Source organism: Macaca nemestrina, chromosome 2, assembly GCF_043159975.1.
Source record: "Macaca nemestrina isolate mMacNem1 chromosome 2, mMacNem.hap1, whole genome shotgun sequence".
Taxonomy (NCBI): Eukaryota; Metazoa; Chordata; class Mammalia; order Primates; family Cercopithecidae; genus Macaca; species Macaca nemestrina.
Genome location: NC_092126.1, coordinates 165,802,511 through 165,830,408, shown reverse-complemented (window position 1 = coordinate 165,830,408; position 27,898 = coordinate 165,802,511). Strand labels below are relative to the sequence as shown.

At 36.5% G+C, this 27,898-nt stretch overlaps 2 long non-coding RNA genes across 8 annotated transcripts in view; one reads left to right on the top strand and one right to left on the bottom strand.

The window, feature by feature from the left end:
* LOC139362055 (uncharacterized) overlaps positions 1-27,898 on the bottom strand; it is a 350,698-nt gene that overhangs the window by 286,700 nt on the left and 36,100 nt on the right. The gene's annotated exons all lie outside the window — the stretch shown is intronic.
* Positions 559-27,730, top strand: LOC105470353 (uncharacterized). Of its 7 annotated transcripts, none has more exons than XR_003015544.2 (9): positions 559-695; positions 1,243-1,397; positions 2,457-2,651; positions 5,036-5,350; positions 19,812-19,881; positions 24,359-24,575; positions 25,361-25,530; positions 26,333-26,385; positions 27,596-27,730. It is a non-coding gene; the product is annotated as an uncharacterized lncRNA (long non-coding RNA). The 7 variants fall into 7 exon arrangements; XR_980462.3 differs by having other exon boundaries at positions 568-699; XR_980463.3 differs by having other exon boundaries at positions 665-803.

Below are 27,898 nucleotides of genomic sequence, written 5' to 3'. Positions count from 1 at the left end.
TCCCATTTTAATGAAAGAGGTTTTTTCAGGAATCATAGAATAGTGTTGTATCATCCATACATAAGCAACATGGCAGCAGCAGCTGTAGCTTGTTTTTATCCTAAAGCACTCAATTTAACAGCTGAGCATTAAAACATTGATTTTGATATTGAGAAAACCACATTTGCTAAGTTCCATGTCCAAAATATTTCAAATAAGCTATTGTAGAATAAATACTTTAAATCTCTCTATATGCATTTCAAAAGGGTAAAGGTTTTTATGCCCACAAAAAAATGCACGTTTAGTATAACAGCAGAACCATTATCCAAAAGAAGAGAAAATATTTCCCCTACATCTAATTTAGACCCCCTTCCTTTAGCATAGGGCTTTGTAAAACTGTTTGATTATTCAATAATCAACTTTCAACCCAAAGTTATTACTTCTTTAACTCTTTGAAAGAAACTTTGATATAGTTCTTCCTAATTTAATTGGCAGCTATCAGTTAAATAAACCATTTGATTGAGACTTTAAATGTAAATAATTTTCCCTAACCAACTGTTAACAGAAGTCAGTTGATGACTGTTAACTGTAACATCCATAAGAGTCGGTGGGCTTTCATTGCCCATATCTTCCACATATCCCTGTACTTCAGAGATATGTCAATTGAAAATAGCTGGATAGTGGTCGAGATTTCTTCATAAGTCCTCTTGTCTGTAGTAGGTATTTATTCTGTGTTCTTGAGCTTCATATATGGTCGTAGAATCAAAAACACACATTCATCATAAAGGAAGTTAGTGTTTTATCTAGGAGCTATAAGTTTTCTGGTAAGTACAAAAGGAAAATAACAGCACCCAAGAGAGAAAGTGAAGGAAGAAAGTTGGGGAGCTAGCAGTGGGTAAACTAAACAAAGCATTATAAAGTACTACACAGGAGCAATTCATCCAGCATCGAGGCTACAACCATGTTATCTTTTCATTTTCAAATCCTTCTTATCCCTCCTTAAGGGCCTACTACATGACCTTACAGACAGTAGATACTCAGTCAACATTCTCCAACAGTCGGCCATGCCAACCACTTGCACATTTCATGCTTGGGGCATGTGGTGAGAAAAAGGACAGTGGACAAGAGCTACACACAAAGAAGGCTCTTCCTCTCTTCACACTTCTGATTGTCTTCCTTGGAGCCTCCATTTTTCCTGTGTCCAGACTTTGGTATTCAGTGTGGGCCCATTGTAGTGTCTGGAAAAATTTATTTATTTTACAGCTCCTGAACAGAACTAGCATTCATTTTCCAAGCTGGAATCACAAGAGAAATATGAAAGCTAACTGCACATAGTATAAATAAACATGGTATGGGAACATGAGAGCAGAACACAGCAGCCTGACATAGATGACAGAGACAATCCAGCATAACAAATAGTAAGTTGTGCTTTGCCCGTGGCATTTTCTGGCTCCATCAATAATTATATAATACAACAGTCACTGATTTCTCAGCCCTGGATCAATAATGGGTTTCACATCCCCTCCAGAGCTGGTTGTTGACCAAGGTGCTTGCTCAGACCCCCACCTCATCTATGGCAAAAATCGATTCTTGCATAACTGCTTGTGTGCTTGGAATGTCAGCATCAGAGCAATGGAGAAATGTGGTGTTTAATAGCACTGCAGAACTCATAAAGATTTCATATCTGCCCCATAAGCCCATAGAGCTCAACCAGTAGCTTCAAAGGAAAGTTCCCAACCCAAAAGATACAATACAGTGGGACTTTCCAAAGAAAAAAACAACAGCAACAACAACAATAACAGCAACCACAAATATGTAGCACACTCACAGGTTAAGAGCAGACTATGGAAGGAAATCTGTTTCATCTGTCCTATGATTAACATATCCCATATTCTAACAGGCGAGCTGACATTCTTACTACAATGGGATGGTAGTGTCGCAATAATATTGGGATGGACTTTCTGAGGTATAGCCCAAAAATATCCCATCACAACTGAGGCTACATCAAAGGACAGTCATATCACATCATAAAATATATTTTTAAAAATGTAAAGAGGCTCTATTTCTTCATACAAAGTAGCATATTTTCAAGTCAGGTATTCTTTGATAAACGACACTAGTTGTGTGTACTCAACACACACACAAAAAGGAGATCTAACAATCATTGTTTTAATCTGATCAACGCAGATTAACAAACTGGATAATATAGCTTAAGAAGGAAGGTGTACTGAAATATAGCCAAATATATCCAGATTACCAAACTGGATAATATAGTTTAAGAAGGAAGGTGTACTGAAATATAACCAAAGTAGGTTATAAAAATTGAAATTTCCTGTTTGGTTGTCTGCCTTGATTTCATTAATTAGATAATGGTCTGAATTCTTCTTCACTAGTAAAGTTGTATACTGGTAGTATATAAATGAGGACAAAATTGTGAAATGGGCTTTTTTAAGCTTCTATTGCCCTGTCTTTTACAGAGTCACTCTAACTGGTGGCCATAAAAATGTCAGAAGAATGTATCACAGACATTAAGAACCTTAATTGTGCAGTTTAAAAAAAGTGGAACCCAGAGAGACTGAGTGTGTTACCCAAGATCAGCAATAGCCCCAGCATCTCATGGATCCAGGAACCACGTGTTATGCACTGCGCCAGAGCTCCTGCTAAGATGACAAGTATGTTTTTGGGGTTCTAGAGGGTATGCCCCTAAATTATCCTCACTGAAATGGAGTAAATATTTGTGCCTCTCTGAAATTTATATGTTAAAATCCTAACCCTCAAAGTGATAGTATTAAGAGGTAGGGCCTTTGAGAAATCAGATCATGAGGGTGGAGCCCTCATGAATGGGATTAGTGCCCTTATACAAAGGACCCCAGAAAGCTCTTTGACCCTATTTTTGCTATGTAAGGACACAGCAAAAAAGAGCACTGGTTATGAACTAGGAAACAGGCTCTCATAAGACATCAAATCATCTGGTACCTTGCTCTTGGATTCCCCAGCCTCCAGAACTGTGAGAACTATGTTTATTGTTGAAGCCATCAGTCTATGGTATTCTGTTACTTCCCCTCCTCATATCATTTTTTTGAACATTTCCCTATTGTCATTAGGATATACAACTAAGCAACACTGAGCCTAATTTCGCAAAAAGGTGTCTATAGTGGTCAAAGCAGTATCTTCTAATCCTTTCCTTCTCACCTGCCCACCCTCATACCACTTTTCTACCTATAGAATTAACCAAACTTAGCAACTCCATTCTTTGAGTTGCTTGGAACAAAATCTTTAGATTCATACTTAATTCCTCTCTTTCTTGTATTCCACTCATCCCAACCATCATTAAGTACTAACAGCTCTACTGTCAACCTCTGACCATTTCTCATCACTTTCACTGTTATCACATTGGTCCAAGTTACCATCATATGCACCTGAGTTAACTGTAATAACTTTATAACTATACCTACTAGAAGGTGTCACTGCTTTGACTTCTGCCGCACTCTTTCTTACACCCAAGTTATTCTCATCCAATAGCCAAAATTATCATTTTAAAGCCTAAATCTGAATATGATACTTTTCTACTTAAAACCTTCCAATTGCTCTCTATCTCACTCAAAAAATTCATACCTGACAATTGTCTATAAGGCCCTATATAATCCTATTGCTCTAACTTCATCATCTATTCACCTGCTAGTTCACCAGGAGCTGGTCATATAGTCTTCTTGCTGTTCTGCAAATACACTAAGCATGCTCTGGCCTCAATGTTTTTCAAATCACTGTCCCTTCTTCCTGGATCACTTTTCCCTCAGATACAAGCATAGCTGGTACCCACAGCTTCCTCAAGATGCTGCCCAAATGTCAACTTCCCTTGCTTTCTCTTAAAAAAATAAAACTGGAATTCTAACAGCTACCTCAGCATTTCTTACTGAATTTTCTTCATTACAGTTAACTTCTAATATGCTATATAACTTGATTTTTCTTTTGCATACTGTCTGTCCTCCCCCTCCAGATGTGAGCTCTGAGTGGTGAGGAGAGAGGATGGGAGGCAGAGAGGTTCTCTTTGTTTACCACTACAACCCCAGTACCTAGTATGGCAGCATGTAGCAAACGTTTAATTCAAGTTGATTTGATAAATTAATGAATAATAAGAGAAAAGTCATATTTCAGGTAGGGAGGTGCAGGGGACAATTTGGGGCAAAGGAAGTCTTCTTTGTATCCTGTTCATCATCTCCAGATGCATATTCTTTCACGAACAAGGCCAAAGGTTGGTTCAAGCTATTCAAGTTGCCTCAGCAAATCAGGTATCTGGCCTCAAATAAATGTTGGTGATAATCTGATGCGAAATAATGTTCTTAGACAGGATAAAATTTAGGGAATGGGCATGGTGCTGTTTAATCTGAAATAGCTGGAAAATGGTTCATCATTCTTTCCTGTGCTGCCACCACCCAGAAAGCTTGAATTAAAAGCAAGTATTTCCTCTCTGTTAGCACTCCCTGCCCTTGAGACATGAGTTTGCAAAATCATGGAATGAAGGCCTGAGGGAATGAGAAGAAAGTCAGAGAGCCTCATTGAGGGAGAAGATACGTGATACTCTGACTTCCTACCCTCTCCTTATGATTCCCTCGAGATCTGTTGACGCCTTTGCTCCCCTCACTTCTTTACTCCTTGCCATCTGCCATCCCTATGTCTAGTAAGGTCAGGAGCAGCTGAACTGGATGAAAGGATACTTCACATTGAGAATCAGGATCAGATACAGCAATTCAATGCCTTACCAAAGTGCCCAGAGAACTCTAATGTTTGAAAATAATTCCCAACAGGTACTGAAAATTCAAAGAACTTATAATACAAATGCAGCATCTGAGCCACACTCTTATACAGCGGGGCTGATTATGTAGTCTAGAGAGCAGGAACTGATCACCATGGGCTGTCCAACTGGGCAAAGAACAAATGATGAATGTGATATTAACACTGTCCAACTGCCTGACCTCAAAGGCTCCCTTTCTGAATGTACCCTTAGTCTGTTTGCACAAAAGCAGACTGCAATAACAACTAAAGTTTTTCTTTTTAGTTTCTTCTTTAGGCATGCACTATGGAACAACATCAACAAAAAGGAGCACCAGCAGGAAGAAACTAACTAATGTACAGTCAGCAAAAAAGTCCAGATTTTAGTGCATTTTTACTCACATCCTCAGAGAAAGAGAATACAAGCTGTATTTGACACAAGCAACTCTGCAAACTTTAATTACAGCACTTGGAAAACCTTACATGTAAAAGTAATTAAAAATAAATTGTTCCCTGGGAAGAAATAGGCTAATTTGAACTGTGGAACTTTATTTTTTCCAAGAAATTTCACAAGTGAAGTTGGTGTCATGTAACTTGCCAGGTAATGAATAGCAATAATAATAAAATTCCAAACATCTTCAGAGTTGATAGGTGAAATTTAAAAATTGGTCATCAGGGAATCTAGCACATTGACAAGGTAAAGGAAAAGACATAGTTAGTTGAATTTCAAAAATTCAAACGGCAATGTTGACTCATTGGGAATTATCTAGAGAAGGTAAAGAGACAATCTTAAAGCTAAATAGAAGTGCCATTATTCTATTTTAACAGCCTCTCAGGCCACTGGGCGTGACTTATATTGTCAGTCCTTGTGTTTTAAAGACCCACATGCACAAACACAAACAGATATGTAAGTCTGCTCTTGAAAACATTTAAGTACCAAGAATTTAGCCTCATTCCCACATTTACCCTAACAGAGTTCATCAAAGATAGGGCAGATCAGCAAAAACAAAAGTAAAATTTTAGAGAATGTGGGAAGGTGTTGCTACTCTGGATGATTTGGGGTACAAACATGGGTCTGGAGTAAAGTTTCAGACAGGCTCAGAATCCTCCCTCTGCTACTTGGCTTAAATGTGAATAGGTTCTTCATTCTGAACTTTATGGATCCTTGACTCTAACTTAAGAAGGAAGGCCTACTGAAATAGATTTGTCTGCCTTTGAGATGAATCAAATTTTGGCACTAGAATAGTCTAAAGAATTACATAGCTTTGTTCAAATTTACCTATCTGGGTTCTAAGGAATGTTCTATTTTTAGGTAGAAATAGATTTGGCAAACAAGTAGAACTAGTCAATGGTCATTGGGTCCACATTTGGCATCACTTTATATACTTTGATGTTTGAAAGGCTTTATCACACCACATTGAGGTGTCCCATCCTCACGTATCATAGCCTTCATCGCAGTTATAACCATAATTGAATAACAGTGTGACTGAAGCTCTGTTTGTTCGCTACCTCTTCCAAGATGCTTAGAAAAGTGCCTGGCAAATAATACTCATTATAAAAGTAATACCTGGATAGATGGATACAAGAATGGAAGATGAAGACAGTTTCTCCTCATTTATGCAATTATTCCCAGTGACAACTGAGTTATCACCTTAGGGCTCTCTAATAAAATAAGAGCTCAGTTTTAAAGTAGGAACACTGTCACCTAAGTCTTTAAGTGTGGAGGTAAAAGTCCTTTCCTCTGTCTGTGCTACTCTCTCTATGGTTACCCAGGTCATACATAAACTTATGGCCATAGTTATAATGGTGCATATCTTTTTGTGCTGAGAATGGTCACAAGAAGTCCCTGCTGTTCACATGCAAGAGACTCCATTATTTTCTACAAAACTCATTTGAGTGGTATGGTGAAATGAAACAAATGTGTACTATGCTGCTTTTGAAACCAGAGATTTGATCCCAACTTGGTCTCCCATCCCTTGTAATAAGTGGGAAATATTACTTACTATATTCTTAGCTTTCATTGCTCCATGTACAAATATGGAGACCTCATTGCAGGGGGATTGGGAAGATCAACTGAGATTATTAAAGAAAGGCTTAGCAAGTATTACGGATAGTCAATCATTAAACAAGTATCATCATCAAGTATTAGTAGGTTCATGTACTTCTCCTGGACACAGGAGAGATAGTATAAGCTAGTGTGTGGATTTTACTTCCCACATTTGTAACTGTCTATGCTAACTCTTTTGGAAATCAGATTATTTCTGGAGCTCAAATGTCACTCAAAACAAATGTTCAAGGCAGTAAAAATCAAGTCTAGAGACTCATGATGTTGGAGTCCAAGATCAGAGACTATGAAAGATGGAGTCAGATTAAGGACTGATTGTAGTGTACCTATACATGTGTCAAGACACTTTGCTAGCATGCTCGTCTGCCTTTGTAATCCAACATACCACATCCAAGACTAGGTCTCATTATCAGGTAAACTATTACTTCACCATTAATAAGGAAAGGTGTGTCTTGGCAAAAAAAAAATTCATAGTCCCACAAAGCACACATGCACAACATTCAATCAAATGATGCAATGTTATTTACAATCCTTCAGAGAGGAGTCATTCATGCAGGGACCATGGGCTCAAAACGGATGGTGCCATACAATAAATATGGAGTAGCCAAATACTCCATCCTTCCAAAAAAGCACAGATTGTGAAGCTCCGTAATTTACTAGTGGAGTAATGTTAGACAAGTCACATAGTTAATCTGAGTATAGTATCTTCGTCTCAAAGGACACAGGGAGAAATCATGCCCATTTTGCAGTGTCCCATAAAGAATAAATAATAGGCAAAGTATTTATTCTATGGAAAGCATCCAATAAAAATCTTCAGTTATATTTATTCTTATCCTATGCTTGTTATGATATGAAAAAAAAGTATTTGTCCCCACAAAATTCATATGTTACAATCCTAACTGCAACATATGAAAGTGGACCCTTTGGGAGGTGATTTAAAGATAAAGGTAAAACCCTCACAAGTCAAAGTAGGCCCCAGAGAACTTCCTTCCCCGCCCACCATGTGAGGATACAATGAGAAGGCATCATCCTTTAGAAAGAGGACCCTCAACAGGCCCTGAATCTGCTTCCACCTTAATATTGGACTTCCCAGTCTCCAGGACTGTGAGAAATAAATTTCTGTTGTTTATAAGATACCCAGTCTAAGGTATTTTGTTAGAACAGCCCACATGTACTATGACAGAAATTGGTACTGAAAATTGGTCAAGCTGCTATAACAAATACCTAAAAGTGTGGAGGTGACTTTGGAAGTGGGTAATGAGTAGAAGTGAAAGAGTTTTGAAGTGCATGCTAGAAAAACATATGTTACAGTGAAAGGCCTGAAAAGGGCAATTCTGATACAGGCTTAGAAGAAGAGAGCTAAGGAGAAAGCGTCAGTCTTCTAAGGGATTACCTGAGTGGTCACGAACAGATTATTGGTAAAAGTATGGATAGTAAAGGTCATTGTAATGAGATCTCAGATGGAAGTGAAGAACATGTTATCGGAAATTAAAAGAAAAGTGATGTTTGTTACAAAGTGGCAAAGAACTTCACTGAATTGTGTCTGTGTTTTTGTGTTTTGTGGATGGTAAAACTTGAGAGCAATGAAATAAAATATTTGGTGGAGGAAATTTCTAAGCAAAGTGTTAAGGGTGCAGTATGATTTTTCTTAACTCTTACAGTAATATACCAGAAGATAAAATGATTTAAGATGGCATCTATGAATCAAAAGGGAAGCTTCCTGTTGATTAAAGATTTGAAAAATTATCAGCCTGGCCATATTATAAGAAATGAGAAAGCTTGTTAGGTGGAGAATCAAGCCACTATTTAGTATGGATCTATGGAATAGCGTTTAGTATTCATCAATACAATGGAAGAACAACCTAAAGACATTTCAGAGATCCCCACGGCTGTCCCTCTCAACACAGGCACATTATAAAATGGCCTTAGGGAAAAAAGGTATTTGGAGTCCTTCCTCTCCTAAATTCTAACCGTTCACTGTAGTTTATCTTAACTGCATTTCTAGAAGGCAAGTAGGTAAAGTTCAGTAGCATCCATGCAGTGTCATCTGCACCAGGGCACTGAGTGCAGGAGGTGTGTAGGAATGTTCACCTTTGCCTAGATTGCAAAGGATGGAGTCACTCAAAGACTTTGGTTCTCCATTAAGGCAGAGAATGAGTGAGAGGGTAGGGTCACTACAGACAGTTCACACTAGGACAATGCCTAATAGAGCCATGGGGAAGAGGCTTCTCCCACCACCTCAGACCAGTAGTTACCAGCATGCCATTCTTGCCTGAGAAAGTACAGGCACAGGCCCACAATCCTTGACAGCTGCTGTGTGGGTTGTACCCAGCAAAGCTATAGAGGTGGAGTCACCCAAAGCCATGGATGCAATGCTGCCTGAAGCCTTAGATGCTCCACCCCTGCCAGGCAAAGCTGCAAAGGCAGGACTTTTGCCCCAGTGGGCCAGGAGGGTAAAAGGTCAAAGGTCATTCTGAAGCTTTAACATTTAATGTTGTTTGCTCTGTTGGGTTTTGGACTTACATGGGACGGACCAGTCACTTCCTCCTTCTTTCCTGTTTCTTCCTTTCGAAATTGGAAAGTCTTCCTATCTCATCATTGTATTTCGGAAGGACATAAAGCATATGATTCCATAGCTTCAAAGCTGAAGAGCAATTTGCCTCAGAATAAATCATATCTTGAGTTTCATCTATATCTGATTTAGACGATACTTAGTTAAAACTCTGGACTTCGTACTTTTGAGTTGCTGTTGGAACAAGTTAAGAGTTTTGGAGTAACTGGGATAGAGTGAATATATTTTGCAAGTGAGAAGGACATGAAATTATGAGGCTAGGGGAAGAATGTGGTGGTCTGAATGTTTGTGTCCTAGCTCCCCACTCCAAATTCCCTCAAAATTCATTTGGTGAAATCTTAACACACAAGGTAATCGGATTAAGAGGTAGAGTCTTCGGGAGCTGATTAAATCATGAGAATGGATCTTCTGTGAATGGGATTAGTGCCCTTAGAAAATAGGCCTTGCACTCCAGCCTGGGTGACAGAGCAAGACTCCATATCAAAAAAAAAAAAAAAAGAAAGAAAATAGACCCTGGAAATATGTGTTGCTCCTTCTACCACGTAAAAAACACAGATAAAAAGTTACCATCTATGAGAATCAGCCCCACAACAGAACCTGAATCTGCCAGTTCCTTGATCTTGGAATTTCTAGCCTCCAGAACTATGAAAAATAATTTCTATTGTTTATAAGCTACCCAGGTTACGGTTTTTTTTTTTTTTTTTTTTTTTTTTTTTTTTTGCTATAGAAATCTGAATGACTAAGATAACTCTGTGAATGCCTGACCTAAAGCACATCTTAGAGCATGTAGTTGATTAATATCTCAGTTTGCACTTTTAAAAATTACTTTCATTTGTGGGAACATATTTTTATAAGTGAAGGTTTGACTTTGCACCACAAAACTGGTATCCACAACAATGACAACATGACTGAGGAAACACGTGCTGTTGTCCACGAAATAGATGCCTCTATGAGTGGCTATAATATTTGGTGCCAAGAGGGCACCAGAACCACCCATCAGTATCAGTGTGCTCTCTTTAGAGGTGTGCTTAGCAACCTCTTTTCTGAAGGATTTTTTTTGGGGGGTGGTGGTAGGACCCAAGAAATTACATATGTTTAACATCTAAGCAAGATAATGTTACTGTAACAGTTTAACACTACTACAAAAGAGCAAAATCAAACATAAAATAATTTGTAGTAACACTGTATTTAGTTGTCACAATAAGGATTGACCTACAGTTGATATGTTTCTTAAATTATACTTGTTTATACAAATACTAGCCTAAGATTGGACAAATTCAATTAACTTTCACAGCATCTTTTAGAAGACAGTCAAAGAAAAAGTTTATAAATCAAAATAAGAAACAAAAGATAATGGTGAAAAAATCTTGATAACCACCTTGATGGAAATAAACCCTATCATAGAAAACCAAAAATCAATTTATACTTGGTTTTCTAAGGGCTGTACTCATGCTTACAAATATATTTATACACTTATATTTACTACTTACTATGTTAGCTAGCATAAATTAATATAAAATATGTTATATTTAATCGTTAATATCATTAATATAAATTACATAACTAATATCATTAATATAAAATATGTAATATTTAATCATTTTTAATATATTAAAGATAACATCTATCATATTGGAAATATACATTCCAAATTTGTGATATTACAATGTATTTTAATGATATGTTGTAAAATGTTGAACTAATTACATTTACTGCCTTGAGAACTCACAGCCCTTCACTCATACTATAAATGTCTAGTTTTTTCCTTTTTCCCCCACTGTTCATCACTTCTTTTTCCTTGTTCTATAAATGTCTGAAGAATATATTTCCTAGACATTTATACAGAGCCATCTTACAGTCACACTTGTTTTTAAACACACTGCTTCACACTTTCTATGGGACAGGTTAATGATTATTTTTGGTTTTAGATGCCATCTGTTAGAACTTCTGCTGGACCAAAGATCCTGTTTATGTCAACAAATTACTTAATTAAGCAAAATAGGTGACAACAAGGATGAGTTTTTGAAAATGATGTGGATGTTCATAAACACTATATAATTCAATATTATTCTTTATTTGAATGAAGATAGAAGTGCCTGAGGTGCAGGTAAGAGGATACCAGCAAGATCCCCCCACAAAGGTGGGAAAGAAAATGATCTAGTATCCAGGCTGAAGGACTAGCTGTAGGTCAAAGGATGGACACTCTTTCCTCTGCCATTAGAAGAAAAGAGATTCTTCTGTAGATGAATCAAAGTCTTGCCTGAGCAAGCACTCACTGAGTCTTTCCTGTGCACCAAGTACAGCATTGCCTGTTATGTGACAGGCCACTGAGATGAAAGGTGCCTCAATGTTCCTGTGCAGCTACCTCATGGCTTCTCTAAATCCACATTCACTGGACACTGGACTTGACTTAAGGCTACTCTGCCTTACTCCCAGGACACTGTTTCTCATGTAATACATGACTCCATGATAGCCTTGCACATTCAATAAGGACAAAATTCCGAGTTAGAGCACTTTTCACATGCCTCCTTAAAAATCTTATTTTTGTAAAAAGATGTCCACAAAATATAATTTCATCTCAATTGAGAAAATTTTCTAATTCTGACAGCTTTTCAAATAATATTTCTTGTAATTTAACATGTCCTTTGGAATTTCTATAATTCCTATGGTATTCTATGTTACTATAGAAAACTCTTGGATTTACTATAATTCTAATAATATTAAAAGAACAGACTTTAACCACAGTATTATCAATTGTTAAGCCTAACTGTTCACAAAAATCATGCATTCTGTTTAAGACAGGACTCCTCTTGGTTCAAAACTAGCTTCTTGGTTAGCTGTATTCCTAGGTATTTCATTTTCTTTTTAGCTGTTGTAAGTAGGATTGTGTTCTTAAGTTCACTCTCAGCCTAGATATTGTTGGTGTATAGAAATGCTACTGATTTTTGTACATTGATTTTGTGTCTTGAAACTTTACTAAAGCAGTCTATCAATTCTGGGAGCCTTCTGGCAGTCTTTAGGATTTTCTAGGCATAGAATCATATTGTCAGAAAAGAGAAATAGTTTGACTTCTTCTTTCCTATTTAGATGCTTTTTATTTCTTTCTCCTGACCAACTGCTCTGCCTGGGACTTCTGGTATTATGTTGAATAGGAGTGGTAAGAGTGGGCATCTGTATTAGTTCATTCTCATGCTGCTATGAAGAAATACCTGAGACTGGGTAATTTCTAAAGGAAATAGGTTTAGTTGACTCACAGTTCTGCATGGCTAGGGGGAGCCCCAGGAAACTCATAATCATGGTGGAAGGCATTTCTTCACAGGGTGGCAGGAGAGAGAGTAAATGCAAGCAGGGGAAATTCCAGATACTTACAAAATCATTAGATTTCATGAGAACTCTCTATCACAAGAACAGCATGGGGCAACTTCTCCCATGATTTAGTTACCTCTACCTGGTCCTGCCCTTGACATGTGGGGATTATTACAATACAAGGTGAGATCTGAGTGGGGACACAGAGCCAAACCATATCAGCATCCTAATCTTGCTCCAGTTCTCAATAGGAATAGTTTGAGGTTCTCCCTGTTTAGTACGATGCTGGCTGTGGGTCTGTCATAAATGGCTATTATTTTGAGGTATGCTCCTTTGATGGTTTTATCATGAAGCGATGTTGGATTTTATCAAAAGCTTTTTCTCCATCTATTGAGGTGATCCTGTGGTTTTCACTTTTGATTCTCTTTATGTGATGAATCACATTTATTGATGTGTGTATGTTAAAACAGCTTTGCATCCCAGTAATAGAATCTAGTTGATTGTGATTGATTAACATTTTGATGGGCTGCTGGAATCCATTTGCTAAGAATTTTACATCTACGTTCATGAAGGATATTGGACTGAAGTTTTATTTCTTCATTATGTCTCTATCAGATTTGGTATCAAGACTAATGCTGGCTTTATAAAATGAGTTAGGAAAGAGCTCTTCCTCCTCAAATTTTTGGAATAGTTTCAGTGGGATTGACAGTTCTTTGTGCATCTGGTAGGATTCAGGTTTGGATCCATCTGGTCCAGGGCTATTTTCAATTGGCAGATTCATTATTATTGATTCAATATCCAAAGTTGATACTGGTCTATTCAGGATTTCAATCTCTTCCTGATTCACTCTTGGGAGAATATGTGCTTCTAAGAATTTATCCATTTCCTCTAGTTTTTCTAATTTGTGTGCATAGAGTTGATCATAGTAGCTTCTGAGGATCTTTTGTATTTCTGTGGGATCAGCTGTAATGTTACCTTTTTCATTTCTGATTGTGCTCATTTGGATCTTCTCTTTATTTTTCTTTGTTAATCTAGCTAGGGGTCTATAGTCTAGCCTAGGGGTCTATAAATCTTATTTATGTTTTCAAAAAAACAACTCTTGGTTTCATTGATTTTTTTAATGAATTTTTCTATGTCAATTTCATTAAGTTCCTCTCTAATTTTAGTTATTTCTTTTCTTTCGCTAGTTTTGGGGTTGATTTGTTCCTTTTTTTCCTAGTTCCTTTAGGTGCAAAGTTAATTTGAGGCCTTTCTAATTTGTTGATGAAGGCATTTAAGGCTATAAACTTTCCTCTTAACATTGCTTTGGCTGTATTCCATAGATTTAGGTAAGATGTGCCCCCATTTTCATTAAATAATTTTTTAATTCAAGAGTAAGTTTTTTAATTTTTAATTTATCTGTATTTGTGCAGTTTGGAGAGATCTTCTTGATATTGGTTTCTATTTTCGTTGCCCTATGGTCTGAAAATATGCTACTATAATTTCAATTTTTTTAATGTATTGAGGCTTGCATTATGGCTGAGCATGTGGTCAATCTCAAAATATGTTCTGTGTGTAGATGAGAAGAAAATTCTGTGGTTACTGAGCATAATGTTCTGTAGATGTCTATTAGTTCCATTTGGTCAAATGTCGAGTTTAGGTCTAGAGTTTCTTTGTTAGATTTTTGCATCGATGATCTAACAGTCAGTTGGGTATGAAGTCTCCCACTACTATTGTATAGTTGTCTAAGTCTTTTCATAGGCCAAAAAGAAGTTGTTTTATGAATCTGGGTGCTCCAATTTTGGCACATATATATTTAGGATAGTTAAGGCTTCTTGTTGGATTGTACCCTTTATCATTATGTAATGCCCTTCATCATCCTTCTTAATTTTTATTGATTTAAAGTATGTTTTATCTGATATAAGAATAGTGACTCTTGCTCCCATTTTTTTCCCATTTGTGTGGTAGATCTTATTCCACCCTTTTAACTCGGAGCCTATGGGTGTCGTTACCTATGAGATGGGTCTCTTGAAGACAACATAGGTTTGTGTCTTGTCTTTTTATCTAGCTGTCACTCGGTGTCTTTTAAGTGGGGCACTAAGTGCATTTACATTCAAGATTAGTATTAAGATGTGAGATTTTGATCTGTCATCATGGTGTTAGCTGGCTGTTATGTAGACTTGATTGTGTAGTTTCTTCATAGTGCCTACGGGCTATGTATTAAGTATAATATCTCTTTCTACAAGGAGAAAAACAAAACACTGCTGAAAGAAATCAGAGATGAAAAAGTAAATGGAAAAAAATCATTCATGTTTATGGATCAGAAAAATCAATATTGTAAAAATGGCCATACTGTCCAAAGCAATTTAAAGATTCAATGCTATTGCTATCAAACTATCAATGACATTCTTCACATACCCAGAAAAAACTATTCTAAAACTCATATGGAACCAAAAAAGAGCCCAAATAGCCAAAGCAATCCTAAGCAAAAAGAACAAAGCCAGAGGCATCATGCTACCTGACTTAAACTACACTACAAAGTCACAGTAAACAAAAAACTTGGTACTGGTACGAAAACAGACACATAGATCAATGGAACAAGATAGAAAACCGAGAAATAAAGCTGCACACCTACAACTATCTGATCTTCAACAGGGCCGGCAAAAACAAGCAGTGGAGAAAGGATTTCCTATTTAATACATCATGCTGGGATAAGTAACTAGCCATCTGCAGAACACTGAAGCTGGACCCCATACCTTTCATCATATACAAAAATTAGCTCAAACTGGGTTAATGATTTAAATGTAAGACTTCAAACTATAAAAATTCTGTAAGAAATACTCTTCTTGACATTGGCCTTGGCAAATGATTTTTGGATAAGTCCCCAAAAGCGATTACTGCAAAAACAAAACCAGACAATTGGACCTAATTAAACTAAAGAGCTTATGCACAGCAAAATAAACTATCAACAGAGCAAAGAAAAAAGCTACATAATAAGAGAAGATATTTGCAAACTATGCATCTGACAAAGGTCTAATATGTAGAATCTACAGGGAACTTAAATCGACCAGCTCAAAACAAATAACCTCATTAAAAATGGGCAAAGGACATAAACAGACAATTCTCAAAAGAAGAAATATAAGCAGCCAACAAATATATGGAAATATATAAGGATTTGAAATATAAAACATGTTTATTATCACTAATCATCAGAGAAATGCAAATCAAAACTACAATAAGATACCATCTCACAATAGTCATTAATGTTATTATTAAAAAGTCAAAAACCAACGTACAGGCCAGGCTGCACAAAAAAGGGAATGTTTATACATTGTTAATGGGAAAATAAATTGTAAATGAGTCCAGCTACTGTGGAAAGCAGTTTGGAGATTTCTCAAAGAACTTAAAACACAGCCACCATTCAACCCAGCAATCCCATTACTGTGTATATCTCCAAAAGAAAATGAAACATTCTACCAAAAAGGCACAAACGCTTGTATGTTCACTGCTGCACTATTCACAACAGCAAAGACATGGAATCCACCCAGGTGTCCAACAGTGGTAGACTGGATAAAGAAAATGTGGTATATGTACACCATGGAATACAATTCAGTCACAAAAAGGAACAAAATCATGTCCTTTGCAGCAACATTGATGGAGCGGATGGCTATTTTCCTAAGCAAATCAACATGGAAACTGAAAATCAAATACTGCATGCTCTCACTTATAAGTGAAAGCTAAACACTGAGCCCATGTGAACATAAATATGAGAAAAATAGACACTGTGAGCTACTAAAGGGTGGGGATATGGGTTAAAGAACTACCTCTTGGGTACTGTGCTGGCTACTTAGGTGATGGGATTCATATTCCAAATACCTGTATCACACAATATTCCCATGTATAAAATCTACATGTGTATCCCCTGTATCTAAAATAAAGTTGAAAGAAAAAAATAAAAATATAAAAGGCTTCTAAGTGTGACTTCTTTAAAAGGTTGACTGTGTTAAGTAATGCCTAATTTGGCAAAATTGTCTGGTATGGGCACATTATGGCAATAAACCTAATCATAATAATTCCAGGGATACTTAAAGTTCTATAGATATACTATGGGATCATTGGCCTAAGTAAATCCAGATAGTAATAGATCATGGGCTTCAACACTAAGTAGTTGCAAAAGCCAAATGTTGAGGTCCTGAATTATGAACAATGAGACTGCCATTATTGAAAATGTTAATGAAAACGGATTGTATGTAAAGTTTGTAATAGAAAAGAGGAAAGTGGTCTTGTACATAATTATTGTAAACTACTATTTTTATAAGCTAAACAAGATGGAGTAAAAGCCCATACTGCTGCCAGTCTACTGTGTGGGATTTTTTTTTCCCTTTTTTGATAGATGGTGATATGATTTGGCTCTGTATCCCAACCCAAATCTCATGTGGAATTGTTGGAGGAGGGACCTGGTGGGAGGTAACTGAATCATGAGGGCAGACTTCTACCTTGCTACTCTCATGATAGAGTTCTCAGGAGATATGTTTGTTTGAAAGTGCGTAGCAACTCCCCCTTGCCATTCTCTTCCTCCTGATCCAGGCATGTAGGATGTGCCAGCTTTCCCTTCACCTTCCACCATGCTTGTAAGTTTCCTGAGGCCTCCCCAGCCATGCTTTCTATACAGCCTATAGAACTGTGAGTCAACTAAACCTCTTTTCTTTACAAATCACCTAGTCTGAGGTAGTTATTAATAGGAATGTGAGAATGAACTAATACAGATGGGGTCTTGCTCTGTCACCTACACTGGAGCACAGTGGCACAATCATAGCTCACTGCCACCTCGAACTCCTAGCTTCAGTAGGTCCTCTTATCCTCTTATCCCAGACTTCAGAGTAGCTAGTTAACTAGTAGGTAGGACTACAGGTGCAAATAACCATGGCTCTTTTTTTTTTGGTAGAGATAGGGTCTTGCTATGTTACCCAGGCTGCTCTTGAACTCTTGATCTCAAGCAATCCTCTTGCCTCAGCCTATCAAAGCACTGAGATTACAGGTTTGGACCAAGGTGCCTGGCCTGGCTAGAATTCTTAATACATGGAATTTCTAATGACAACCCTTAAGCCACTAAGAAATGGATTATGAGATAAGAAGGAATAGAAAATAAATAGCTCTATTCTACCTTAATTACTTTTTTCTTATTACTCCATAGCAAATTCCAAGACACTAATATATAGGATGATCATGTGTTTTAGTGTGTTTTGGACAGTCCTAGTTAATATCTATGATCCCATTGTAATTATTAATAAAGTTCATTTTCATTGTCAGAAGTATCTCAGTTGGAATAATAAATTATATGATCACACTCCCAATAAGCCACTGAAATTACTGAACTCTCTTCAGATTATTCTGACATTAAAAGAGAAAGAATCACTTTGTTAATGTTGCTGTCACTGCTATTATTTAATACCAAGTAAACAGCATTGGGTTGTTGCAGACAGAAATCAATAAAAAGCAATGCTATAAGCCTTCAAAAAAGGGAATAAAACCTCATTGTGGGAAGAGGACTTAGAAGTAAGTAGCATTTTATGTTCACTGAGACATAGTTGATTGTCTAGACTCAATGGAAATACTGTGGCTTTGTTTTAATGTTTAACTAGTAAGTAAAATCCATATCTACAGAATCCATATGGACAACAAGAGATTCATGTCATTGCTCTGATTCCTTTTGCCTCCACAACATAAAGGAATTGCTATTTTTCAACTATTCAATCAACAAACTTTTATTAGAAATCGATTATGTTTCATCCCCCTGCTTAACTCTGTGGGATACAGAAGCAACCATGGTACTTGCCTATAAAAGTTCATATTTTAATTTGCAATTCAAGACCAAGACAATCACATATACGAAGTGTATAACTATATGGCAGTAACTCTTAGAAGTAATTGTAAGAAAATAGTTAAAATATTAAGAAAAAAGCTTTTGAAAAAAGGCTTGAATTTAGACCTAAAGGATGCAAAGACTTCAAAAGATAAAGAGGAATCATGTAAAGGAAAGAATATCTGGTAATGAACATAATTTCAGGAGTGGCTAAAATGAATCTAGTGTTGAAAGGAAATAAAAAATACCATTGTGTAGACATGACGGAGCCATGTTCTAGATACTTTAGATAATTTAGGTAAGGGTTTTTGCTTGATAAAATACATGGTGTCAATATTAAAAATCATCCAACAACTGATGTCTCCACAGTAGTGAAGATTTTTAGGTTTTCCTATACTGCACTCCAAGTCCTTATCAAGGTGATGAAAGACATTCGATAGGAAAAGTATCCAGCACCTTTTTACTTTTAGTCCCAAACAACAGCTATCATGAACAACAACAAAAAATATGTGATCCGATAAACTTTGCATTAATTTGTGATTAAAATATTTCAAAATATGTCACTGGTTTCTTTGAATAACCAAAGAAAGATGTGTCCTGAGTCTGCACTCCCTTTCATTTTTTTTTTACTCCAAACATCACATATCTAGCTAATAATTTCAGCATTCAGGTTCTTAGACATTTTCAAATATGCAAAGGTTATCACACTAATCCCTTGTCTTAAACTTCACTCACAGTTGCTTCCATCAAGACTCACTTGTTCCATGAAGATATTCTCAAATAAACTTATCTGCCTCCAGTCATTAAAATCACTCAACTAAAATAGCCACCAACCCCTCCTCCCCAGATCTCTGAATAGTTAGTGTTTTCCAGATAGTAGTAATTAATTGATGGTAGGCATGTTTTAGTCATATGAGTCTGAGTCTGTGTTCTGTTTCCTCTTTTAGACTGTGATCACTGCAAGGGCAGGAAACTATCTTCTATTTTCTTTCACTACCATCATTATGTATTATTATTTAGCATTTAATAAGAAACAATAGTTTATTGTAGAAGAGTACGAATCAGTTTCTCACAGCTGAAAGCAAATAATGGCCACAAAAAAAATAGAAGCATTAGTACTAGCCAAAGAGATTAACAATAATAAGAAAACTAAGTATATGTAAAATTTTTAAATCAAAAAGAGAGTAAGAGAAAACAGACTCTAAATAAATGGGGCAGGCATGAAATCAATGACTACTCAACAATGACTAAAATACTGAATTTGGTTTTTTTTTTAGTGATACACCAAAGAAAGTAGACTATTAGGAAGTAATGAAGACTGCTAAAATAGCTATTGATGAAAGGCTGGTAAGAAAACACTTGGAACTGCACATTTACAAATTAGGAGTCCCCTGCTAGAATTATTGAACACTCTACAATGGGATAAACTAGGGGTAATAATTGGATGGATTCTTTGAAAGTGAAACTTGAGGTGAAAGGGAAAGCAGAATGCTATAGCATTTTTGAAACAGAATTATGGAGCTAGTCTACCAAAGACATCGCCAATGAGTTCTGGCCCTATGTAGTATTATTACATCAGCAAAAATCATGTCCAGGACCCTCTATACCTTCTTTCCATAGTCATCCTTTGTCCATAGCTGCTTTTTCCTGACACAGCACCTGACCAGTGCTTTTCTGCTGTCCTGGCTCACTGGGCCATCAAGTCTATCTTCTCTTCCAGACTTACAGTTCTTTTCCCTTATCTCTACCTTCTGCTAAGATAATAGCTAGGTATTCTGTTACATTAATCCATGAAAGTCAACCTAGTTTAATTCAACAATTTCTATTTCATGGCTACCACATGTCGGGCACAGTAGAAAATGTGGAGCTGAATATGATAGAAACACAGTCACCTCAGCATGTACAGCCAGACAGAAGATGTTCTCACACTTAGCTTAGGCTCTTGAGAACATGCTTTAAATTCTTCTCTGGCCACAATTCAAGGCTTTTGTTACAGATTACCCACACTTTCCCAAATGATTACTTTTAAATAGCCTGACCTGGTGAGTGCAGTGGGGTTTTGTGTTTGTTTTGCATTTGTTTGTTTTGTGTGGCATGATGTGGTACTCACATCTCAGCTTTCATTTGTTGTCTTTTCTTTATGCTTTGCTTTTCACAGTCTCCCTAAATGCTCCCTTGTTTGCTTATCTTTGCATGGCACTCCCACTGTCTATTTTATTGTTGTTGTCGTCGTCATTGTTTTTTCTTTTTTTTCTTTTTTTTATCATTGGTAATTATGTTGTGATTCTGGATAAAAGCACAATGACAGTTATACGAGATTTTTGGATACACATTTTGAATGACCAGCACCAGGTGCTATGACACCCACTTGTCACAACAGGATTTCTCTAGGAAAAAGTCCAAGACTATTCATATATGACAAAAAGAAGGTTTGAATATGAAAGATGAACACGATATCAAAGTGAATATTTAAGAAGGAAGCTTTGCAGGACAAAGTAAACAGTTAAAATTGAATGACAGTTTTAAGTGGGAAAAAATTGAACGGTAGTGTAATAGATACCAAACTCTTCTAGAACTGGAAATAGCATCATGAGGTCATGTTTGAAGACTTTTGGGGGGTATCCTTTGAATTTGGGAAAACTTATCTCCAAAGTGAAAGATAATTCTTCAGAAAAAAAATGCGTAATTATTTTCCACTTCAAAGCTGCTGATATATATGTATTCTCTTTCAAATGACAATTTCAATCTATGAGGCAATCAACCAAGCAAAAGGTTTTACATTTCAGCACTATGGGCAAGATAGATAGAAAAAGATTCAAAAACTATGGTCCCTTCTCTCCAGTACTTTACATATATTCAACAATCTTTTGCTGTAGCAAGACCAATGCACAAATAATTCACAGTAAAATAGTATGGACTATATATGCTATAGATGCATAAGAATAGATAAGTCAAGTTCCATTAATATAGATTTGTATTAAATATTTGTAAAATGGGTAAATGAACAAATAAATAAATGAGCAGATTAGGGTGATTGGGTTCAGTCTTTAGCGATGGTTAGAGTTTGATGAAGTAGAGCTGGTGGGGTTATTTTACATGTACAAGAATTTACCAGAGCAGAGGCCATGAGCAGGGACAAGAATAGGGGAAAGAGATTGTACTTTTAAGGGGCCAAGATAACAAACTCAAATGGAGGAAAAGGTCTCAAGGCATGAAGAACACATGTACATTTCGTATAATTATAAAATCTTTAAAAAAGAAATCTGGAGTATAAATTTGTATTATTATAGTAATAATTGAATTATCCCAGGGGAATAATTCACAAGCTTAATGACTTGAGTACCCAGAATAATGCAGCAGGAAAAATAATATGACTATGACTAACTTTATCCCAGTCATATTTTATTGGATATTAATTTTTATTCATTCACTTTTTGATCCCACATTCTCTGCTGTCACTCCTTTCCCCTCCCTTTTTCTCCCTTTAGTCTCAGCAACCTTTATCTCTTGGGTATTGCTTGGTTCACCTCTAAGTTTGTCTCTGAACTCTAGGCTATTAATCATCATAGACCTTATCTGCCAAGGCTTTCTGGACTAATTCTTCTCTGATCTTCATGTCCTTCACTCACTTATGGCCAAAATGTACAGCTTCAATAGTACTACCACATAACATGTATGCAGAATGCTAGCCTAGGGAGTAGGCAGGTGTTCCACCTTTATTGGGTACCGTGAACTGTATGTTTCTTGGTTCTTTTCTTCTGCCATTATAATGAAGTCTTAAAGTGCTATCTGACTTACATGTTGTTGGTGATACTCTGGAAACTACCCATGATTCCTCAAAGCCACATACTGTTAATAAAAGGGATAAACACTGAAAGAGGTACTGCACGGTTATGTGTATCTTCATTAACATCTCTTCATCCACAGCTTACATAACAATCCATTACCTATCCAGCCAGAATCATTTTACATGCCCAATCTTTCCATTTTTACTTCTTGATAAGTAAAGGTATATGGTACTTTAGAAAAGGAACAGAAGTTAGCATCAGAAAACCCATGCTTGAATTTTACCCTCCACTATTTTATGAAATTAGGTACTTCATTCAAACCATCTTACCCTCCAAGTTAACATATGTAAACCTATCAGAAAAAAAATTCTTGCATTTCTATCTCATAGGTAATTGTAATACCAAATGAAAGAAGGGAAAATCCTCAGAACATTCAAAATTTTTAAAAATGTTATTTGTATTTATTTCAAGCTTTGACAATTGTGACCTAATTTTTAGTCTATCCTCATTAGCCTTATTTTTTTGTAGATATTCTTTAAAAAAAAAATTAAGATGCATGACCAAACAGATTTCAATGCCCAGAACACATACTAGATATTCAATTAGTATTAGTTGGGAAATGGATTAAATATTCCATATTATGATTATGATATATCATTTAATTCAGGGTTAATGTTTCTGTGTGTTTATTTTCAATTCCCATCTTCATTTGTCAATATAAACAAAGGTTACATCAAAGAGTAGTCTATAAAAACTGCCTGTAACTTTTATGGTACTACTGGATAACTCAACTTATTTATTGATAAGTACAGCCTGTATTTTTTTTCCTAAGTGAATTACCTTTCAGTGCCCACATTGAATATCATCTACCACTTTTCTGCCCACTCACACAGGCTGGCAAGTTCTCCCTGCAGTTTATCTCCATCTGCTTGGCATTTCACTACCTGGAAGAGCTTAGTGTCATCTGCGAACTTGCATAATTCACCATGCATTCCCTCTTCCAAATCGTTTATGAAAATGTTAAATAAGACAGGTTCCAGGGCCAGTCTCTAAGAAATCAAACTGTTTTCACTTCTTCCTTCAGAGGCACTCTCATTTATCTCTACATTGTGTTTTTCCTTTCCTCTGTTAAAATAAGGTTTGTATAATCACTATATATATGTATACATTTCTTCTATGAACTAAAGATACTAGAGGTTTGGGGATATGAAATTATCCAAAATGTGTTTCTTCCATAAAACCCAGGCACACTGAAGGTCAGACAACTTGGGTAGCAATAAGGAAGCTGAACATATAAGAAATTCTGGGCCCTTCAGACTCAATATTCCAAAAAAGCATGTTTTTATCTGTTTTATACATTGAGACATCAATTTCTGGGGGAAAAAAATCTATAAAAAAATTATAGCTTTAAAACCACTAGTCCTGAGAAAAACTGTGAAATCAAGATCCCAAGATTCGTGCTTTGCTGTATACTCATCTATGTACCACCAGTGTATTCTTAGACAAGTGACCCAGCCCTGCTGAGAATCTGGTTCCTGAACTGCAAAGCAGAAAAAATGGTCTCTGCCGTGTCTCCACGTCTCTCTTGCAGGATTTGTGAGGCTGAAGTGGTATAATGTATTTAAAGGCTGATTGTAGCATTTATTAAGAGTAAGGCTATATAGATGGATATAGTAGAAGGAATAGGGGAACCAGCACTATCAGAGAAACCATAGTTCCCATATTCAAAGGGCCTGAGCTGGGAAGGGGAAATAAAAATGTCAGTAGGCACTTGATATAATAAGAAAGTGAGCAAAGCAAGGACCTTTGTCTATGAGATTAAATATGAGAGATAAGGGGAGTGAGACTTTGAAAGAGAAGGGAGGAGGTTGCGGTTGAAGAGTTTAATACTGGAGTTTAATGTTTCTCAGTAAGGGACCTAGAAGCAGGTACCTGTAGTGACGTTGAAATGAAAGATGCAGAATTGAGGAAATAAAAGTGTTATAAATGAGGGTATTGTAAAAATTGTCTAAACATCCTTTTTTTCCTCTCAACAGGGGTAGAGAAGAAAAGTGAGATTGGTCTCAAGGTCTGCAAAATTAGAGGATAACCATCAGGATATCAATGAATGGCAGAGTGAGGAGGGTAGAAATAAACATAGTCAAAGAGCAGGAACCTCAAAGGAAGACTTCAAACAGGAGGATGGAGACAATAGTCTGCAGTCAGAAGATCATTCACCCATGTTTCATGACCCACTAAGTAAGGGTATACCGGGTAAGTTATGTAATCAAAGGAGTGCCTCAGTTCAAGCATGGCATGCAGATATACAAAGAGTTCAGTGAAAGGATGACAACATGGGAGATTTGGTTTACAAGAGTACGAGGTTTCCAGAGGGCCTAAGCAGAAAGGAGTTATACTGAGACAATGCAGAGAGCTATGTAAAATCAAAATAAAATGGTAGATGTGTGATGAGAAGGAACTCTGTGACCAAACTCTATGGGGGTGCAAATCATGTTTTGGTATAGCATAAAAATATCCTCAGAGAGTAGAGATAGTTGCTGCAAAGTTTAAAAGGGACATCAAGGGCTCACTTGTTCTAGAAAGAAGTTACCTAAATCTAATCCAGATGTAGTAAATAAATTCTGTTGGACCACATTGGTATCCAATTGATACATGCTTTCTGTTCGGTGTAACCCATACATTCCAATTCAATTTAAATGTGTCCACATCAACCAAAATTTGTTGGCTACCAAATATACACTAAGTACCAGTTGCACCCATAAACAAATCAGCCTTATGTGTTCCAGATTTGTTCTACGATTGTTGTAAAATCCCTTGTTTTAATTTTGGAGGACTTAGGCTTGGTAGGAGAAAGGGTGAACTAAGTTTCTCTTACATTATGAAGGCGTCTTTCACTTCTCCAGACTAAACTGTACCCTCCCACCCCCCACTTCCTAAAAACTCATATATTGATGCCCTAATCCCAAATGTGACGGTATTTGGAGACAGGGCCTTTAAGGTTTAAATGAGGTCATAAGGATGGGACCCTGATCCAACAGGACTGGTGTTCTTATAAAAAGAAGCAGAAGAGACACTAGGGACGTGCAAACAGAGAAAAGATCATGTGAAGACGCAGTGAGAAGGTGGCCATCTGCAAACCAAGGAGAGCAGATGTGGAAGAACCCAAACCTGCTGGAACCTTAATCAGGGACTTCTAGCCTCCAAAACGGTGAGAAAATCATTTTCTGATGTTTAAGCCACTCAGTCCAAGGTATTTTGTTATGGGAGCCTCAGCAAACTAATACACTCATGTTATCAGTTAGCGCAATTTCTTTTCAAAATTGATGAGGGAACTGAGTCTCAGAGAGGCTAAATGTGTCTCCCAAGGCCACACTGCTACAAAGCCATGGGTCTGGAATTAAAATCCAGGTCCATCTGACTGCAAAGCCAATGAGCTCTTTGCTGCCATTGGCTCTATTTCTTTTCTAGTGCTAAGGGAAAACACAGCAACCCCCACCTTCCACTAACAATAATAACAATAATAGACCGAGCTCTATATGCCTTTTCTTAAAGGTAATTTCAAAGAAGAACATTTGAGAGCTGGATAGACTTAGGACAAAGCTGATCATCAGCCGATCGCTTCTAGTCCCAAACAACAACCACAAAAATAGATATTTGAAAAATGAAATCTATAAAGAAACTGATCTCTAAAACTACTTTACAATGCTTTCATTTTGATTTTGACGTTTCGTTTTATTGTGAATATAAGTCATGTTCACTACAAAAATGGAAGAAATGTAGAAAATGTGAATGGACATTCACTTTAGGTGTTTCCAGTTTTTCATTATTATAAAACAATAGGGTCACATATCATTTTATGTACTATTTGGAATTTTATATAACTATCGATATTTTAGAATAAACTTGTAAAACTGTTAAGTCAAATGGTATGTGCATTTTAGATTGATAGGTATTTTCAAATTGGCTTCTAAACCCTCCAAAGCTAACTTTCATTATATTACCTTCCCTAGGTCCAGCCCCTAGTACCACCACACAGACTCCACCAGAACAAAATGCTCTACAAGTAAGAAATTGCTATTGCTTACATTATTTTATAAGAAAACACTGACATATCCTGAGGATATATCCAGGACATTTCACCATCTTGTAACAGAAAACATAATTCAATTTGAATGTTAGATCTGTGTCTAGAATTCTGTTTAAAACGAACATTAAAGCAAAAATCCCACCATCCTATTGTATTTAGAGTGAACCAACCTCCACAAACCATGAAAGAGTTAAGGCTGATTCATCACAACCAATCAGTAAACTTAATAAAAGTAGGACATGAATGTCGATGGAAACTGATAAGACAGTATGTGACACATTGTAGCAGCCACGGTTAGTGACCTAGATGACACCTACCCCCTCTTCCCCCTAAGAAAGCCTTGCTGAGGGCAGCTGTTTTTCTGCCGAGGTAAAGTCTCACTTTCCACCTTTCTTATGTGGTCATATGTCATAATTTTCAGCCCAGAGAGGTAAACAGATGTCTGACATGGACCCAGCAAATACTTTGGCTTTTGTTGATAGAGGGATGAAAATTACTTACACTGAAATCTCCTAACCCACTCCTCCTGCCACCATCACCTGCATCCGTTTTGAATGTGGATATGATATAAAATACTGTAGCCATTTTTGTGAACTTTAAGAGAAATAGCATGAAGAAAAGGCTAGAAGAATCGCAGAAATGTCAGTCCCACTATTCTCCAGCATAAGTTTAAGGATGCATGACAAAATATATACAGCACCTTTTTGTTTAAAATCCTCTATTGCCTTGCTATTTGATGCTAAAGACATGATTAATCATGTAGTTATTACATTAACAATGTAAATCTGATAAAGATGTTTTTTAAATTGAAATATGGTAAAGGTATTTTTAAAATTGAAATTAAAATGTAAGACATTTAAAATGGTCTCTTTTTTTAAAAAAAAAGGTTTCAATAATTAGTAGATTACCTTTGTACAAGACTGCTTGTAGCTTTTGGTTGGAAAGTGATGTGATTAAAAGAAGAGGCTGAACTTTAGAATCTGACATACCTACACAAACATTCCATTTTTGCCATTTTCTAGCTTTTGTGGTGGGAAGGGAACCTGGTTTCTTAATTTATAATTAAACATAATCAGAAGAATCATATAGGCTTGTTCTGATGATATGTGATGATCACATAGTAGATAATCAACACATGTTGGTTCTTCTCTCATTTCATTCAAAATTTATATTTTTTATGGAAAAGGCAGCCTTGGTCTACCTCCCAGGAAACAATAGAAGTTTCACATTCTTCACTCTGTTTTATGGCAAAGAAGAAAATAAGCTGATAAAGGACTTTTAAAATCTGAACGATAGATTTCAGAATGTGGAGTAGGAAGAACACTGATTCAAATCAGCCCTTAGACTTTCTAGAGATACAGCCCCACAAACTGAAAATGGATGGTCATCATGAAGACTCATGAGATTCTGCAAGATCCTGGCCTAGAGGCTACAACTAGGTTCACTCTATTATACTTAGTAATGGAGAAAGAAAGAAAAAAAAAAAACT